The sequence below is a fragment of the Nicotiana attenuata genome, chromosome 3, assembly GCF_001879085.1.
Source record: "Nicotiana attenuata strain UT chromosome 3, NIATTr2, whole genome shotgun sequence".
Lineage (NCBI taxonomy): Eukaryota > Viridiplantae > Streptophyta > Magnoliopsida > Solanales > Solanaceae > Nicotiana > Nicotiana attenuata.
In genome coordinates this window covers 47,763,689-47,781,520 of record NC_031991.1, presented here as the reverse complement: position 1 = coordinate 47,781,520, position 17,832 = coordinate 47,763,689, and positions in this window count along the sequence as shown.

Here is a 17,832-nt window from a genome sequence, read left to right as displayed (position 1 = left end):
AAAAAAACAAAACTTGTAGAGGACTCTTCCTGATGACGGACTAGGTGGACAATACTCTTGAGGGAAGTAGTCCATGTAGAATTTTTTTTTATTTTTTATTTTGCTTTCTTCTTTTAGGTAGTGTAGTACCTCCCCCTTGGTTTTTCTTTTGACCACGGTTCTTTTCCAAGGGTTTTTCTTGAACCGGGTTAGGTAGATTTTTCTTTTGTAGTTTTAGGATTAGATGGGTGAAGGTCAGAATGTAACCCCAAATGTGCACATTTACAAAGAAAAGAACTTGAGAGTGGACGTCTAAGCTTGTTTGTGGACTCATAATATATGCCTTAATTTTGCACATCTTGTCTGGCTTGAATACTCGTATGATTGTGTTGATGAACTGATTCGGAATGAGTTATATGCTAAGTGTGTGTGAGTTGTTACTTGCATCCTATGCTTGCATATGATACCTAGAACTTGCCCTGTGTGTTTGCAAAGCGAAATAGAAGTCGTTTGGTTTTAGAGATGATTGAGGCATTTCGTTATGCAACCCTTTATACTTGAGAATCGACCTGTGCATATTACCATAGTTAACCCCTTTGAGCCTGAAGCCTGTTCTTTGATAACCCTATAATGATCTAAATCGCTGTGTTTGAATAAGCGAATTGTTTGAACCTTTACCTCCTAGAAGCACTTGAATCACTAAAGAATATACAAAAGTCAAAGTGTGGGGTGGGAGAGAGTTAGTGAAAAAAGGGGAATCAAGAATGAAGGTTCTGGTTGGTGAACTGGCAGTGTACAATAAATCTGAAAAAAAAGAGAGAAAAGAAAAGAAAAAGAAGAAGCCAGTTGTACCTAAAGAAAAGTGGGGGTCACAAGTGAAACAAAATGTGGAATAATGATCGGGTTGAACATGAAGGTGAAACAAAAAGAAGTGTGTATTAAAAGTGCTTAGGGAGGTTAGTCACTATATCCATATATATCCTACCCGTCCCTTAGCCTACATTACAACCTATAAAGACCTCTTGATCTTCGACTGAATGGCTCGATTAGTGGAGTATTACACTAGGGGCAAGCTTATGGTGTGTCTGTGTGGCATGTGAATGCTCTTTGCTGAGAGTGAGCGAATTCTTTCTATATATGGTTCCTTGTTGTTGAATTTTATGTGTGTGGAACTTCTCTCAAATTTTGTTTATGTGAGGGCATGTGACTCAGGAAGAAAAAGTGAGTCTTCACTTCTGTTAGAGTAATTAGAGTGAGCACAAGTGTGTCTTGGCATGAGAGTCTGCATTTGAGATATGATTGTTCACAAGTTTAGGTCGATCTTTGATAATAGCAGGTGTGACATAAATTGGGGCAATGCATTGAGCAGTTAGGCCTAGAAGTGTGGTTTAGTTTGCTCGAGGACGAGCAAAGGTTTAAGTGTGGGGTGTTGATAATAGGTGAATTTGACTATAATCACACCTTAAATAATCACCTTCTTGTGTAGTTTTAATGCTAAAAGTGATAACAAAATGCTCTTATTAGTGATTTTCATGATTTGTAGGTGAAATATGTATAGGAAGGCTAAGGAGCAGTTTTGGAGTCAAAATTGATGAAAAAGAGGCCAACTGTGAAATTTCCCAAGTGAACCATGCAAAACAGGCCGAAGATTCAGAGCACTGGGTCCACCGCGGTTCCACCGCGACCGCGGCAGAACCGNAGTCAATTACGGGACTTTTTAGACCTAAACCTATTTAAAACATTAGACTTCGCCCAAGAGAGGCATGTATTGATTTTTAAGGTTTCTTAGCAAGGAAAACCATTGTGAGAGAATACTCTAAACATCTTTCTTCTTTTCTTTTGATTTTTATGATGAATTCAATCTTAGTTTATTTTCCCATAGCCATGAGTAGCTAAATTCCTTGTCTAAGGTTTTGATGGAACCTATTGGGTGATGAACTTCTTGTTTATGTGAATACAAATTGCTAGTTCAATCTCTATTTGTTCAACTTCGTGTTTGTTGTAGTTAATTGACAGGATCCTCAATTAGCTGTGCCTATTTAGTGTGCATAACTTGGAAAAGAGTGCATATTTAGGGTATTGTTGAACAACACCACTCCTAGATTATTAGAGGAATCTATAATTGTGGGTTTAAAGGCGGGATTAGGGATAACGAAGCCTTGGGTGTAATCTAAAGTGAATCGTGCTAAATAAAGTAAGCTAGTGTATCTCGGGAGAGTGCAATAGTAAATTACTGTGATTACTCGGGAGGGATTTGCGGTAAGATTAGCGTTCATGATTGATAGAGGGGTGTTGGTAAATTTGTATGAGCATAAACAGAAGGGATTCCATCAATAGGGGAAATCATTGCCTTAGCTTTTCCTCATAATTGTTTACAACCTTATTAGTTTAGTTTACAGCTATTTAGTTACTTGCAAGCGTAGTTGTTAAAGAACACTTAACTGAGATTTGAATATTTGGGAAGCTGGTTCTGAAGAATTAGTGAGTCTGAAGATAGTGGTTGATAGGTTAACTCTTTGTGGATTCGACCTTGGGCGTAATACTCGGGTTATATTTGCAGCGTCCGCAGAGTCCTTTTTCTAAGGCATAGTTGGGCGTGATCAGCCAACCTCACATGAGATTAAATCTAAGGAGAATTTTAATTACCTACCAAGAAATTGAATGCAATATAATTTTACCTGGTAATTCTACATAAAGAAATATAAAATTGAACAACTCCAAAGTTTCGTAACCGCGTGGTCCTATTCATGACATATAGTACGAACCCAAAAATTAAGGTAGCAGCGCTATCAAGTTGTTGTATTAAACTCGAGCCTATCAATTTTTTTTTTCATAATTTGGTATAATTCTGTGTCAATTTGTGATTGGAAATTTGCATGCCATTATTCTCATTCCTCTAACCAAATCCCACCTAATACCACATTTAAAATAACTAGAAAACACAAGAGCAGAGCAACTGCATTTGAATTATCTCAAAGAGGGAGCAGTTAGAATTTAATGCTTTAAAATTCAGTACAACCAAAATGACCATGTGAACTATTTTTGGTTGTATTAAGATCAAGAAATGTTCAGTTTTTTGTCCACCTGTGCCTATTATTAAGGATTAAATGTCAAGAAAACATAATATTATGAGGATTTATTCCTGCCAAAGAAGAACCCAAACACATAAAGACAAATTAGTTAACTTTATACAAGTGATCTCCTTTGACAATAACATGAATATCTACTTAGTTTTCAGGTTTGCTTATTTCTTGAGGAACCCTAGAGAGAATACACTAGCTTTCATCAAGAATTTAACCAGAGATTGCACCATCAAAACTACTAAACAAGCAAAAAATTCAATTGCACTGCCAAAAAAAGTAAAAATTAGCGACAGACATATTCAGTAACTAAACATAAAAAAAAAAATCGTAGCTAATAATGGATTAGAGACATATTATCAAGAAATTCTGTTAGCTACGAACGATTTTGCAACAAATTAGCGACGAAATTCGTAGCTAATTTTAATTTTTCTGGTAGCGTTTGTTGATCATGTCACCCAAGTGTTTAATCAACTTTCATTTCCTCCACGGCCAATGCAAGTATTGATCGGGAAAAGAATGTCACATTTTCAAGAAAAGACACATCCATTTAAGCCATTTAGCGGTTGGATGGGACACCCTATTTTAGAAATAAAAAAAAAAGGCATGAACTTTTTGTACGTCGTGCACCCACTTGAAACATTTGCGGCCATTTTGGTAGACGGCAATGGAATTGTTAGAGTCGATGTCTCTTTTAGAAGGACAAAATCGAATTATAGTGTTGAACAATTAGGTGTAATTATTGAGTTCTACCGCGGTGAACTCAACGGCGTAAGGTATAATAATGGAAAAAAAAAAGAAGATAAAAGGTAGTGATCCAACCACCTTTGGACATTAAGGAAATATGCTTTTAGTTACTTATCTTTACCCAATTTGAGCATTTTGTCTAAGGTTCCACCTGAAGAAAACAAATAGAATGAAGCCACAAAAGCACACCAACTCTAGAATTAAGAATGAACGAAGGGATAATTGACATTGACTTCTTAAGACCATAGGTCATAAATAAAAGGATATAAATCCAACAGAGAAGGTGCATTCCATTAATTATTTTAATGCAACTAGTCACTATATTATGGAGATAATAACAATTTGATTATTCTTTTTGTTGAAAATGGCAGACTTTTCTTCATGAAGAGTCAGAGAATGGTATTTATGATTCATTGACATTGGAAGGAATATCTATAATATTATGAAAAATATCAAACCATTTCAGGGAAATAAATAAATTCGGCCAGTCAACATCATGTGTTGAATTTTATGTGCTAAACCTTCTCCTCAATCAAGAAGTTGACTTCAACTTTGCACTAGGGGCAGGGGTGGACCAAAAAAATATGCAAATTGATTGTTAACATCTGTCCCATTTGATTTTTTGAAAACTAAATTACATTCATCTTTAAACTTTTGGGGCATAAAACCCCCGTGGAAGAAGGGGAAAAGAGACCTTTGTAGCAGGATAAAACAAACATCTCAACGGAAATTATTGGTAAAAACTTACGCGTGTTTACGCCAAATTAATGAATGTAAGACACGCATCTTTCATATGTCGTTAAATAATGTGTACTCTCATTTTAAATTTTAATTGTTAAGGTTAAACTGTTTAATTTGGTGCAAAAATTGGGTGCGCTTTAATTATCTATATCTATACTATATTAAAAGCACGAAGGTCTTTTAGCGAAATATCGTTCACCTTTTTTTATCTTTTTTAAAATAGAGTTCACATTAGACAAATAGTTATTTGATTATTTCCTTAATATTTAAAAATAGTCATTTAACTAATTCCCTATTATTCAGAAACAGTTATTTAATTACTCTTTTACTAATATTTATAATATTGATCGTCAATTCCTCTCGTTTCTAGAATTTCAAGCACACATACTAGGAAACATTTTCTTTCTCTATACAATAGGAAGTTTTCCTCCAACTCCATATATAGGAGTATTATTAAAATTTTCTTTCTAATTTAGGAGGATCTTTTTTAGTTAATAAAAATTTGTCTAATTCACACATAATAGGAAGGTTTTAGTTCTTCTTTAGTTAATAAAGTTTTAACTAATTCACATACCAGGAAACAGGAAACTTTTGATACTTTCAACTATATTTAAATTTAGGAGTATTAAAATTTCACATTTGGAAAGTTCTTAGGAAAGTTTTGATATAAATTTTGACGCTTAATTTTGTATAAGTTATATTAGATGAAGACTTGAGAACTTAGAGTCTTTTTTCTAATAAAAGTTTTACACAATTTTATATACACATGTAATTCTATAAAAGAAGTTACAATTTCACCTTTTCATCATCATAATTTTGCCTAGTTCAAGCAATAGCTACAAAATTAAGGGTTTCAGGTTCTCCTTTTTTGAGCAATTTTTTTTATATTAGTAGTTGAATTTTGCATTCATGTATTTGTATTATGTTTATCCGTAAAACGGTACAGTTGAATTATACGTGATTTTTAGACAAATGAATTAATTCGATACTGAAATAATAAAAGAATTGAAGAAATATACAATACTTAGCCTTGAGATGAAGATGAAATAGCAGAAACAGTAGTTCCGAGAGCAAGGCTTCCGGGCACAATAGTAATGAAATCGAAAAGTAAGAAGGTAAAATTATATGTTTTGAATAGATTATAGCATCAGTTTTTCAGAAAATTCCTCTCCTTTACAATGATAATAGAGCTCACTATTTATAGTTGCACCTGCGGAACAAGGTCCTAGGATCATGCCCTTCTTTAATGTCAATTATGAGGGCCATTGAAGAACATGTAACGGTGAGCATGAATGGCAAATTCTTTGTAACGGGCAGGTTATTAAATCCTGTAGAATATTCTCCATTTAGTATTACCGGGTGTGTAACGACCCGACCGATCATTTTGAGAGTTAGAGCCCCGATCCCCTATTAACTGCTTTTCCCGTATCTATTTTCTGCTATAGTGACTTGCCGGGAGGTTTCATTTTGGTTTTTGGTAGTGTTTGGGACACTAAGTCCCTAAACGGAGGCTTAAGTATTGGAATTTGTACCGTAGTCGGACTGTGCGAAGACAACTCCGGAATGGAGTTCCGTCGATTCCGTTAGGTAATTTTGGGCTTAGGGGTGTGTCCGGATTGTGTTTTGGAGGTTCGTAGCTTATTTAGGCTTGAAATGGCGAAAGTCGAATTTTTGAAGATTTGGACCGGTAGTGGAATTTTTGATATCGGGATCGGAATCCGATTCCGGAAGTTGTAATAGCTCCATAATATTGATTATGACTTGTGTGCAAATTTTGGGGTCAATCGGACGAGGTTTGGTTAGTTTCAGCATCGGTTATCGAATTTGGAAGCTTCAAGTTCATTAGGTTTGGATTGGAGGGTGATTTGTGTTGTTTGATGTGATTTGAGGGCTCGACTAAGTTCGTATGGTCTTTTAGGATTGGTTGCTATGTTTGGTTGAGGCCCCGGGGGCCTCGGGTGAGTTTCGGGTGCTTGACGGATCAAAGGTTGAAGTTGTGTTGTTGCTGAAGATTTTCTGGTGCTGGTGTAATCGCACCAGCGAAGTGGTCACCGCAGGTGCGAGCTCGCAGAAGCGGGGCTTGGATCGCAAAAGCGACTTGAAGGGAGTGGAGCAGAGTCCGCAAGTGCGAAGATTTTCCCGCAACTACGATGGTCGCAGAAGCGGAGAGTTGGGCGCATGTGCGAGCTTGGGTCCGCAGGTGCGATGTAATTTCCGCACCTGCGAATGCGCAGATGCAGTCACTGGTCGCAGAAGCAGAGGTAAGGTGAGTAAGTGATTTCTGCATAAGCAGGGGATTCACCGCAGATGCGGCACAATAGGTGCAAAGAAAAGTCCGCAGATACGGTTTGACTGGCAGAAAAAGAGCTAAGTGTTCTACATTTAATCAAGGATTTTGAGTGAGAAAGTTGGGAAAATGGGAGAAAAGTTTTCCAATCAAATTTCTGAGTTTTAAGTGGATTTAGACATCGGATTTGGATAATTTTGGTATGAGTGAACTCGTGAGTGAATGGGTGTTCATAATTTGTGACTTTTACCCGATTCCGAGACATGGGCCCGGGGAGGCTTTTTAGGCATTTTTCTAATTTCTTGCCTTAGCTTTGATTTCGTTAGCTAGATTAGTTTCTTGTAGCTATATTTATGTTACGTAATTGATTTTGGCTAGATTTGAGCCATTCAGAGTCAGATATTCGTGGAAAGAGCATTGTGACGAATTAATTTGAGCTTGGTTCGAGGTAAGTGACTTGCCTAACCTTGTGTGGGGGAACTGCTTAATGTAACTCCCCTTAGGATTTGGTACTGTTTGATATATGATCACCGTGTACGTGAGGTGACAAGTGCGTACACGGGCTATTTGTTAAAAACCCCGTTTTCATTAAGCAGAATATCTGTTTTTCCTTTAATTGAGCTACACTAGCATATGTAATTATCGTGTTTAGTTTAGAAAACCATGCCTACGTGCCTTAACTGCCTATCTGAACTCTGTGCAGCATGTTTTAGTAAAATTCCCTGTTCTTCCTTGAATCGGACTTAGCCTAAATTGTGGTTTTCTTGCTGTAACTGTTATTTCTGTTGGTTGAACTGCATATTTACTTTGGGACTATGGAACGGTATTTCGGGAGATCCTCCAGCACTGTATATTTACTTTGGGACTACGGAACGGTATTTCGGGAGATCCCTCTGCACATTTATGTTTGGGACTACGGGACAGTATCCTGGGAGATCCCCTGTTGCTATCACAATGTTTTGAGCTGTTATCTTTCATTGATTCTATTGCTGTTGAACTCCGTATTTATTTTTACTGTGATATCTTATTCTGTCTTATTTCATTATATTTATACCAGTAGGGACCTGACCTGATCTCATCACTAATCGACAGATGTTAGGCTTGGCACTTACTGGATACCGTTGTGGTGTACTCATGGCCTTTCCTGCACATGTTTTTCGTGTGCAGATCCAGGTTCATTGTACCAGCCTCATCACTAGTTACAGTCATTGCTGCTTGTTGGAGACTCCAAGGTACATCTGCCGCGCCCGCAGATCCTCGGAGTCCCCCTCTATCCCCCCATTTTCATTTCTCTTTCTTTCTGTAGAGATGATGTATAGAAAAGTTAAAACTTCTTAGAATCTTGTGACTTGCGAGTTTTCGGGTTTTGGGAAAAAGATTATTTTATATGCCGAGTGGCACCATTTCTGCTTAATAACAATATCTGTTAGCTGTTATCTTTTTGTTTTCATTTCATTTTCGCAATATTAAGCTTACCTAGTTATAGAGATTAGGTGCCGTCACGACAGTTCACGGAGGGAGAAACTGGGTCGTGAGAAGTTTGTATCAGAGCTCTAGGTTCATAGGAGTCGTGAGTCACAAGCCGGTTTATTAGTCTCGCGAATCAGTACGGAGATGTCTGTACTTATCTTCGGGAGGCTATGGAACTGTTAGGAAAATTCCACTTCTTTTGATTCCTTGTCGTGCGAGATTATTGACTTCGAAATTCTAAACTTCTATCTTCTATTCTCTCAGAGATGGTGAGGACACGTGCTACTGGAGATAACCAGGCACATGCGCCCCCTGCTAGAGCCGCCAGAGGCCGGGGCCGGGGTAGAGGCCAAGGACGCACACGTGGTGCAGCCAGAGCACCCGAGCGAGCTGCTATAGAGGAGCCACCAGTAGATCCAATTAGAGCGCAGGCACCTGATACGCCTACTACTACTACTACTACTCCAGCTATTCAGGAGACCCTTGCACAGTTCATGAGCAAGTACAACACTCTAGCTCAGGCAGGGTTGATTCCCCTTGCTGGAGCCACATCTCAGGCCGGGGGAAGAGCACAGTCTCCCGCCTCCGGCACCCCAGAGTAGCGGGTTCAGGTTGATCAGATTCTAGAGGTTATACCGGTACCACCTGTAGCTCCAGTTCAGCCTGATGGTAGGGCAGCAGCTTCAGAGGAGGAGCAGCGTAGGCTCGAGAGGTATAAGAAGTACGACCCTCCTATATTCAGTGGTCTAGCATCAGAGGATGCTCAGGGATTTCTGGAGGAGTGCCATAGTATCCTCCGCACTATGGACATAGCAGAGTCGAGTGGGGTTTCTTTCACTGCCTTTTAGCTTCGAGGAGCAGCCTATCAGTGGTGGCGTACTTATGAGTTGGACAGTCCGACTGAGGCAGCTTTCCTTACATGGACTCAGTTCTCGGACATGTTTTTGAGAGAATATGTCCCTTAGAGCCTCAGGGACGCATGGCGCGCGAAGTTTGAGCAGTTGCGCCAGGGTGCTGTGACTGTTTCAGAGTATGCAGTCCGTTTCAGTGACTTGGTAGACATGCACAGGCCTTGGTTTCTATAGTTCGAGAGAGGGATCACCGGTTTATTGAGGGACTCATTCCCAGCATTAGGACTAGCATGGACCGGGAGCTAGAGACGGATATCCCGTATCAGCAGGTGGTGAGTATTGCTAGAAGAGTGGAGGGCATGCTTGCTCGGGATAGGGAGGAGAGAGAGGCCAAGAGGTCTCAAGAGTCGGGCCATTATTCTGGTTCTCGTGCCCCAGCTGCAGTTCATCATGGTAGGGGTTATGTGAGTCGCCCCGTTCATTCAGCTCTTCCAGCCGCCAGTGGTATTCCAGCTCCTCCTAGACCTCAGAAGCCTTATTATGCACCTCTAGTATCTAGTGTGCCTCCTGCACGGGGTTCTTTTAGTGGTCAGTCTACCAGACCTGGTGCGAGCTAGCCACAGTCGCCACGTCCTCCCAAAGCTTGTTTTGAGTGTGGCGACACTCGCCATGTGGTGAGGGATTTCCCCATACGTAGGACGGGTGAACCTCCACAGACTTCTCAGCCACAGCGTGCTCCACAGGGCTCCCAAGCTATGATTACGACACCAGCTGCCACTCCACCTGCTCAGCCAGCTCGATGTGGAGGTCGCGGAGGTAGAGGTCGCCTTAGAGGGGGAGGCCAGGCCAGATACTATGCCCTTCCTGCTCGTACAGAGGCTGTTGCTTCTGATTTTGTCATTACAAGTATTGTTCCGATCTGTCAGAGATGCATCGGTTCTATTCGATTCGGGCTCGACTTATTCCTATGTGTCCTCTTATTTTATCCCGCATTTGGGCGTATCTCGAGATTCTTTGAGTTCCCCTATTTATGTGTCTACTCCTGTGGGAGATTCTCTTGTTGTGGATCGCGTTTATCGGTCATGTTTTGATTGCTCTTAGTGGTTTTGAGACCAGAGCCGATTTATTATTGCTCAACATGGTAGATTTTGATGTTATCTTGGGCATGGACTGGTTGTTGCCCCATTGTGCTATTCTTAATTGTCATGCCAAGATCGTGACACTGACTATGCCAGGTTTACTGCGATTAGAGTGGAGGGGTACCTTAGGTTACACTCCCAGCAGAGTTATTTCATTTCCTAAGGCTCAACGAATGGTTGAGAAGCGGTGTGACGCGTATCTAGCTTATGTGAGAGATGTCAGTATTGATACCCCTACAGTTGAGTCAGTCTCAGTAGTGAGGGATTTCCCTGATGTTTTTCCAGCTGATCTTCCGGGCATGCCGCCCCACAGAGATATTGATTTTGGCATTGATTTGTTGCAGGGCACTCAGCCCATCTCTATTCCTCCTTATCGTATAGCCCCTCTTGAGTTGAAGGAGTTGAAGGAACAGTTACAGAAATCGCTTGATAAGGGCTTCATTTAGCCCCGTGTGTCACCTTGGGGTCCTCTTGTCTTGTTTATGAAGAAAAAGAATGGTTCTGTGAGTATGTGCATCGATTATCGCCAGTTGAACAAAGTTTCTGTGAAGAACCGATATCCTTTGCCTCGTATTGATGACCTATTTGATCAGTTACAGGGTGCCCGAGTATTTTCCAAGATTGATTTACGTTCAGGTTAGCATCAGTTGAAGGTTCGGGAGCTAGATATCCCGAAGACTGCTTTCAAGACTCGGTATGGTCATTACGAGTTTCTTGTTATGTTATTTGGGTTGACCAATGCCCCAACAACATTTATGCATTTGATGCACATTGTATTTCGGCTTTATCTTGACTCGTTCGTCATTGTCTTTATTGACGACATTCTGGTGTACTCACGGAGTCGGGAAGATCATGAGCAGCATCTGAGGACTGTGCTTCAGACCTTGAAAGAGAAGAAATTATATGCGAATTTCTCAAAATGTGAGTTCTGGTTGGATTCAGTGGAATTTTTGGTTCACGTGGTGTCGAGTGAAGGGATCAAGGTGTATCCGAAGAAAGTGGAAGCGGTGCAGAGTTGACCCAGACCGTCCTGAGCCACAGAGATCCTTAGCTTTCTTGGTTTGGCGGGCTATTACCGTCGATTTGTTGAGGGATTCTCATCTATTATAGCACCGATGACCAGGCTGACCCAGAAGGGTGCTCCGTTCAGGTGGATGAAGGAGTGTGAGGAGAGCTTTCAAAAGCTCAAGACAACTTTGACTACAGCCCTAGTATTGATATTGCCTATAGGTTCGGGGTCTTATACAGTTTATTGTGATGTGTCGCGAGTTGTCCTCGGCGTGATGTTGATACAGGACCGTAGGGTGATTTCCTACGCGTCCAGACAACTGAAGGTGCATGAAAAGAACTATCCTGTCCACGACCTTGAGTTAGCTGCTATTGTTCATGTCTTAAAGATTTGGAGGCACTATTTGTACGGTGTCCCTTGTGGGATCTACACTGATCACCGGAGTTTGCAGCATCTGTTCAAGCAGAAGGATCTTAATTTGCGTCAGAGAAGGTGGTTAGAGTTGCTTAAGGATTATGATATCACCATTTTGTACCACCCTAAGAAGTCCAATGTAGTGGCCAATGCTTTGAGTCGCCGGGAAGAGAGTTTGGGGAGTTTAGCATATCTACCAGCAGCAGTAGAAGCCCGTGGCGTTGGATGTTCAGGCCTTAGCCAGCCAGTTTGTGAGATTAGATATTTTTGAGCCTAGTCGAGTGTTGGCTTGTGTGGTCTCTCGGTCTTCTCTTTATGATCGTATTAGGGAGTGTCAGTATGATGACCCCCATTTGCTTGTCCTGAAGGACACGGTTCAACACGGTGATGCTAAGGAGGTTACTATTGGGGACGATGGTGCATTGAGGATTCATGGTAGGCTATGTGTGTCTAATGTGGATGGGTTGTGTGCGTTGATTATTCAGGAGGCTCATAGCACGCGGTACTCTATTCATCTGGGTGCCGCGAAGATGTACCAGGACTTGAGGCAGCATTACTGGTGGAGGAGGATGAAGAAGGACATAGTGGAGTATGTTGCTCGGTGCCTAAATTGCCAGTAGGTGAAGTATGAGCATCAGCGACCGGGTGGGTTGCTTTAGAAGTTAGAGATTCCGGAGTGGAAATAGGAGCGGATCACTACGGATTTTGTTCGACTCCCATAGACTCGGCGGAAGTTTAATGCAGTTTGGGTGAATGTGGACAGGCTGACCAAGTCAGCTCATTTCCTACCTGTGATGACTACCTATTCTTTCGAGCAGCTGGCTCGAGTTTATATCCATGAGATTGTCAGACTTCATGGCGTTCCAGTATCTATCATCTCTGACTGGGGTACGCAGTTTACATCACGATTGTGGAGAGCCTTACAACATGAGTTGGGTACTCAGGTGGAGTTGAGCACAACATTTCACCCTCAAACGGATGGGCAGTCCAATCGCACTATTCAGATTCTTGAGGATATGCTCCGTGCGTGTGTGATGGAGTTTGGAGGTTCTTGGGATCAGTTCTTGGCACTTGCGGAGTTTACCTACAATAACAGTTATCAGTCCAGCATTCAAATAGCACCGTATGAGGCTCTGTATGGTAGGCGGTTCGGTCCCCAGTGGGTTGGTTCGAGCCGGGCGAGGCTAGATTGTTGGGAACAAAATTGTTTCGGGACGCTTTGGAGAAGGTTAAGGTGATTCAGGATAGACTTCGCACAGCCTAGTCCAGACAGAAGAGTTATGCGGGCCGAAAGGTTCGCGATGTTTCATTTATGATTGGAGAGCAGGTCTTGCTTCGAGTTTCGCCTATGAAGGGTGCTATGAGGTTCGAAAAGAGGGGCAAGCTGAGCCCAAAGTTTATTGGTCCTTTTGAGGTGTTGCGGCGAGTTGGGGAGGTTGCTTATGAGCTTGCCTTACCTCACAACCTAGCAGGAGTTTATCCGGTATTTCATGTTTCGATGCTTCGGAGATATCACGGTGATCCGTATCACATGTTGGATTTAAGCTCAATCCAGTTGGACAAGGATCTATCTTATGTTGAGGAGCTAGTGGCTATTTTGGATAGGCGGGTTCGGAAGCTGAGGTCAAAGAACATTGCATCAGTAAAGGTTTAGTGGCGGGGTGAGCCGGTCGAGGAGGCGACTTGGGAGACCGAGCAGGATATGCGCAGCCGTTATCCTTATCTTTTCACCACTTCAGGTATGTCTCTATGCTCATTCGAGAACGAACGATTATTTTAAGGGGGGGAGGATGTAACGACCCGGTCGGTCATTTTGAGAGTTAGAGCCCCGATCCCCTATTAACTTCTTTCCCCGTATCTATTTTCTGCTAATGTTACTTGCCGGGAGGTTTCATTTTGGGTTTTGGAAGTGTTTGGCACACTTATTCCCTAAACGGAGGCTTAAGTCTTAGGATTTGGACCGTAGTCACAGAAGATGACTCCAGAATAGAGTTCAGTCAATTCTGTTAGCTCTGTTGGGTGATTTTGGGCTTAGGGGCGTGTCCGGATTGTGTTTTGGAGGTCCGTAGCTTATTTAGGCTTGAAATGGCGAAAGTCAATTTTTTGAAGATTTGGACCGGTAGTGGAATTTTTGATATCAGGGTTGGAATCCGATTTCGGAAGTAGAAGTAGCTCCGTAATGTTGATTATGACTTTTGTGCAAAATTTGGGGTCAATCGGACGTGGTTTGGTTGGTTTGAGCATCGGTTGTTGAATTTGGAGGCTTCAAGTTAATTAGGCTTGAATTGGAGGGTGATTTGTGCTTTCAGCGTTGTTTGATGTGATTTGAGGGATGGACTAAGTTCATATGGTGTTTTAGGATTGGTTGGTATGTTTGTTTGAGGTCCCGGGTGCCTCGGGTAAGTTTCGGGTGCTTGACAGATCAAATGTTGAAGTTGTGTTGTTGCTGAAGATTTTCTAGTGATGGTGTAATCGCACCTGCGGAGTGGTCACCGCAGGTGCGAACCCGCAGAAGCAGGGCTTGGATCGCAGAAGCGACTTGAAGGGAGTGGAGTAGAGTCCGCAGGTGCGAAGATTTTCTCGCACCTGCGATGGTCGCAGAAGCGGCCACTGGTCGTAGAAGCGGAGGTACCCTGAGTAAGTGATTTCCGCAGAAGTAGAGGATTCACCGCAGATGCGGCACCGCAGGTGCAAAGAAAAGTCCGTAGATGCGGTTTGACTGGCAGAAAAAGAACTAAGTGTGAGGGTTTGAGTTCACTATCCATTTTTGGACCTTGGGAGCTCGGTAATTGGTGATTTTTTGAGGGATTTTCAGATAGAGCTTTAGGGTAACGATTCCTTACTCGCTTTTGGCTATATTTTATAAATCTATTGTTGTTTTCTACATTTAATCAAGGATTTTGAGTGAGAAAGCTGGGAAAATAAGGGAAAAGTTTCCCAATCAAATTTCTGAGTTTTGAGTGGGATTTAGACATCTGATTTGGATAATTTTGGTACGAGTGAACTCGTGAGTGAATGGGTGTTCATAATTTGTGACGTTTACCCTATTCCGAGACGTGAGCCCGAGGAGGCTTTTTGTGCATTTTGTAATTTCTTGCCTTAGCTTTGATTTCGTTAGCTAGATTAGTTTCTTGTAGCTATATTTATGTTATGTAATTGGTTTTGGCTAGATTTGAGCCATTCAGAGTCGGATATTTGTGGAAAGAGCATTGTGACGGATTGATTTGAACTTGGTTCGAGGTAAGCGGCTTGCCTAACCTTGTGTGGGGGAACTCCCCTTAGGATTTGGTACTATATAATCGTCGTGTACGTGAGGTGGCGAGTGCATACACGGGCTATTTGTTTAAAAACTCCGTTTTCATTAAGCAAAATATCGTTTTTTCCTTTAATTGAGCTATACTAGCATATGTAATTATCCTATTTAGTTTAGAAAAGCATGCCTACGTGCCTTAACTACCTTAATTGCCTATCTGAACTCTGTGCAGCATGTTTTAGTGAAATTCCCTGTTCTTCCTTGAATCGGACTTAGCCTAAATTGTGGTTTTCTTGATGTAACTGTTATTTCTGTTGGTTGAACTGCATATTTACTTTGGGACTACGGAACAGTATTCCGGGAGATCCCCCAGCACTGCGTATTTACTTTGGGACTATGGAATTTACTTGGGACTACGCAACGGTATTCCGGGAGATCCCTCTGCACATTTACGTTTGGGACTACGGGACGGTATCGTGGGAGATCCCTCTGATAAACTTCAGCAAACGCAGCCACCATGCTCTATTGTCTAGCATGGATGATGACAACGACCATGGGTGGATGGAATGGTTCATTGCAGTCACCACTGTCACACCCCTTTTTTCATTGCTTAACCCTCTTTAAAATAAATTAAGTGATTTGTATAGTTCAAAAGTGTTTTCAAAATTGAAAGTATCAAAAAGATTACGTTTCGAAGGGTTTTCAGAGTCGCCACCTGACATTTGGTTTCGATGTGCCAGGTTACCGCTTTTTAAAAAAAAATAACAATTCCTTTGAAAATACATTTGACTCTTAAACCAGTTTGCACCAGAGATTTTGGGTAAGGAGGGTCATTTGACTAGGGAGAAGGTGTTAGGCATTCCCCGAGTTCCGTGAAAATTACGGTTGCGTACCCGATCTAGTTGGCTTTTAGAAATATCCAAATTGAGGTGAAATCACAGAAAAAAAAATAAACACAAAAGAGGCTCGAGGTCGTCCCCACCTAATAAAAAAAATGAAAAAGAAAAAGAGAGGAAAAATCTTAATCTAACCTATACTATGACTTCTCCATAATGCTCGTCAAGGCCTCCATAATATTTACAAAGTTCTTTGGGTCATTCCCCGGATAAAAATATTTACAGAGTCTACGGGGAATTTCCCTAAATATGAACTAAGGGGAACGACCTCTCACCGCTAAAAATAAATAAAGCATCCTAATATTTGCCTACCCCGTATGGCCGTCCTAATCATGCTACTAGCGAATAATGTAACAAAATAAAGTAACTAAAGAGAATTAAATAAAAAGAAAATTCAACTCATGCTCATACTTCCCCAACTTGAATACCAACATCACTTTAATGAAATCGATTCAAATCAATTATCAATTAACCCCAAAGCGAATCACTGTTTTTTTTAATTTCTCTTTCCTTTAAGAGCCTATATCTATTTTAAAAATATAGATCTAAGTAAGTACTAAACTATGAATATCAAATATTCTAACTTAATCTTGCACTAAACTAGTAAGTGAACTGGCTCAACAAATAATGAAATTTCGATTAAAGACAGACATTCCACCTTAAAATATCACCAGCAGGCAAGAATTCACACAAACTTTCATTAAACCATCATATAAGAACAAAATCAAATAGAACTAAGAGAAGAAGAAATCGACCTCTATAATCTTAGAAAATTCGGCTTGGACCAACATAAATAGATACCGACAAGAGCCTTAGATCGAAAAACTTCAGCGGCGCCGGAAACTCGAACAAGGACAGAAAAATGAAACCAGCTGACTCTGTGATAGTGCTTTGTGATTTGGAGCTGGCGGCGGCGGCAGTGGGTCTAGCGGCGGCCGTTTTTTAGAGGGTGTGCGGCTGAGGTGTTTGGGGTGAGGCATGGAGAAGATGGCAATAGGAGTGGTGGCTGTTGGTGATTGCCGAATTTCCGACGATTTGGTGGTCGGCGGCCGCGGCAGTGAGGTCATTTGTGGAGGTGGCGGCAGAAGGGTTTTGAGGTGGCTGCTCTTAGCTTCCAAAATGGGGAGTTTCGCTATGTGTGTATCTGTCTATGCGTGTCTAAAGTGTAGAAGAAGGAGCGGCGATGGGTGAAGGGGGGTGGGGTGGCGGCTGGAATGTGGTGGAGTTAGGGTTGGGTGGCTAATGATTCTCTTAGGGTTCAGGGGGTGGAGGAATTAGGGGTTAAATCTTTAGGTTATAATTAGGTCTGATGGGGTTATGGGCTGAGAGAATGGGCCGAAAATTGGACCTTTCAAGACACAAGATTGGTTCAAAATTCATTCTTCTTTTCAAAGGATAAAAATAAAAGTAACACAAATAATAAAATATAATTAACAATTGACTTTAACTGAAATGGAATTAAAACGAAATAATTTTTGTATTTTTAAAGATTATACTAAAAATAGGAACATAAAAATCATGGCAAACTTAAGGTAATACTACTATAAAAATTCTAATGAACTTAATTAAATAAAAATAAAGACAAACATATATAACAAGATAAATTGAAACTATTTTTGTGTTTTCGAATTTTATGTTCTACTATTAGAATAAAAGTGAAAAATAGGCTAAATCCTATCAAAATAAAACTATTTTAAAACTACTACTTTTAAAAGTTACGCGGGTCAAAAATTACGTGCTTACAGCTGCCCCTCTTTGCTCGAAAACTCGAAGAGTTTTTTGAGCAAAGAACAATAAGCAACGTAATTGATATATGACCCGACGCTTATTCAAAACGAAACAAAGATGGATAAAAGATTGTGATTGAGCACTGGTATCTGAGCTGCCTACATATCCTTGGCTATAAAGGAATGAGGCCACGTGTAGTTCAGGCGTGAATGGAGTGATGGAGTGTGTGGAGAGGATG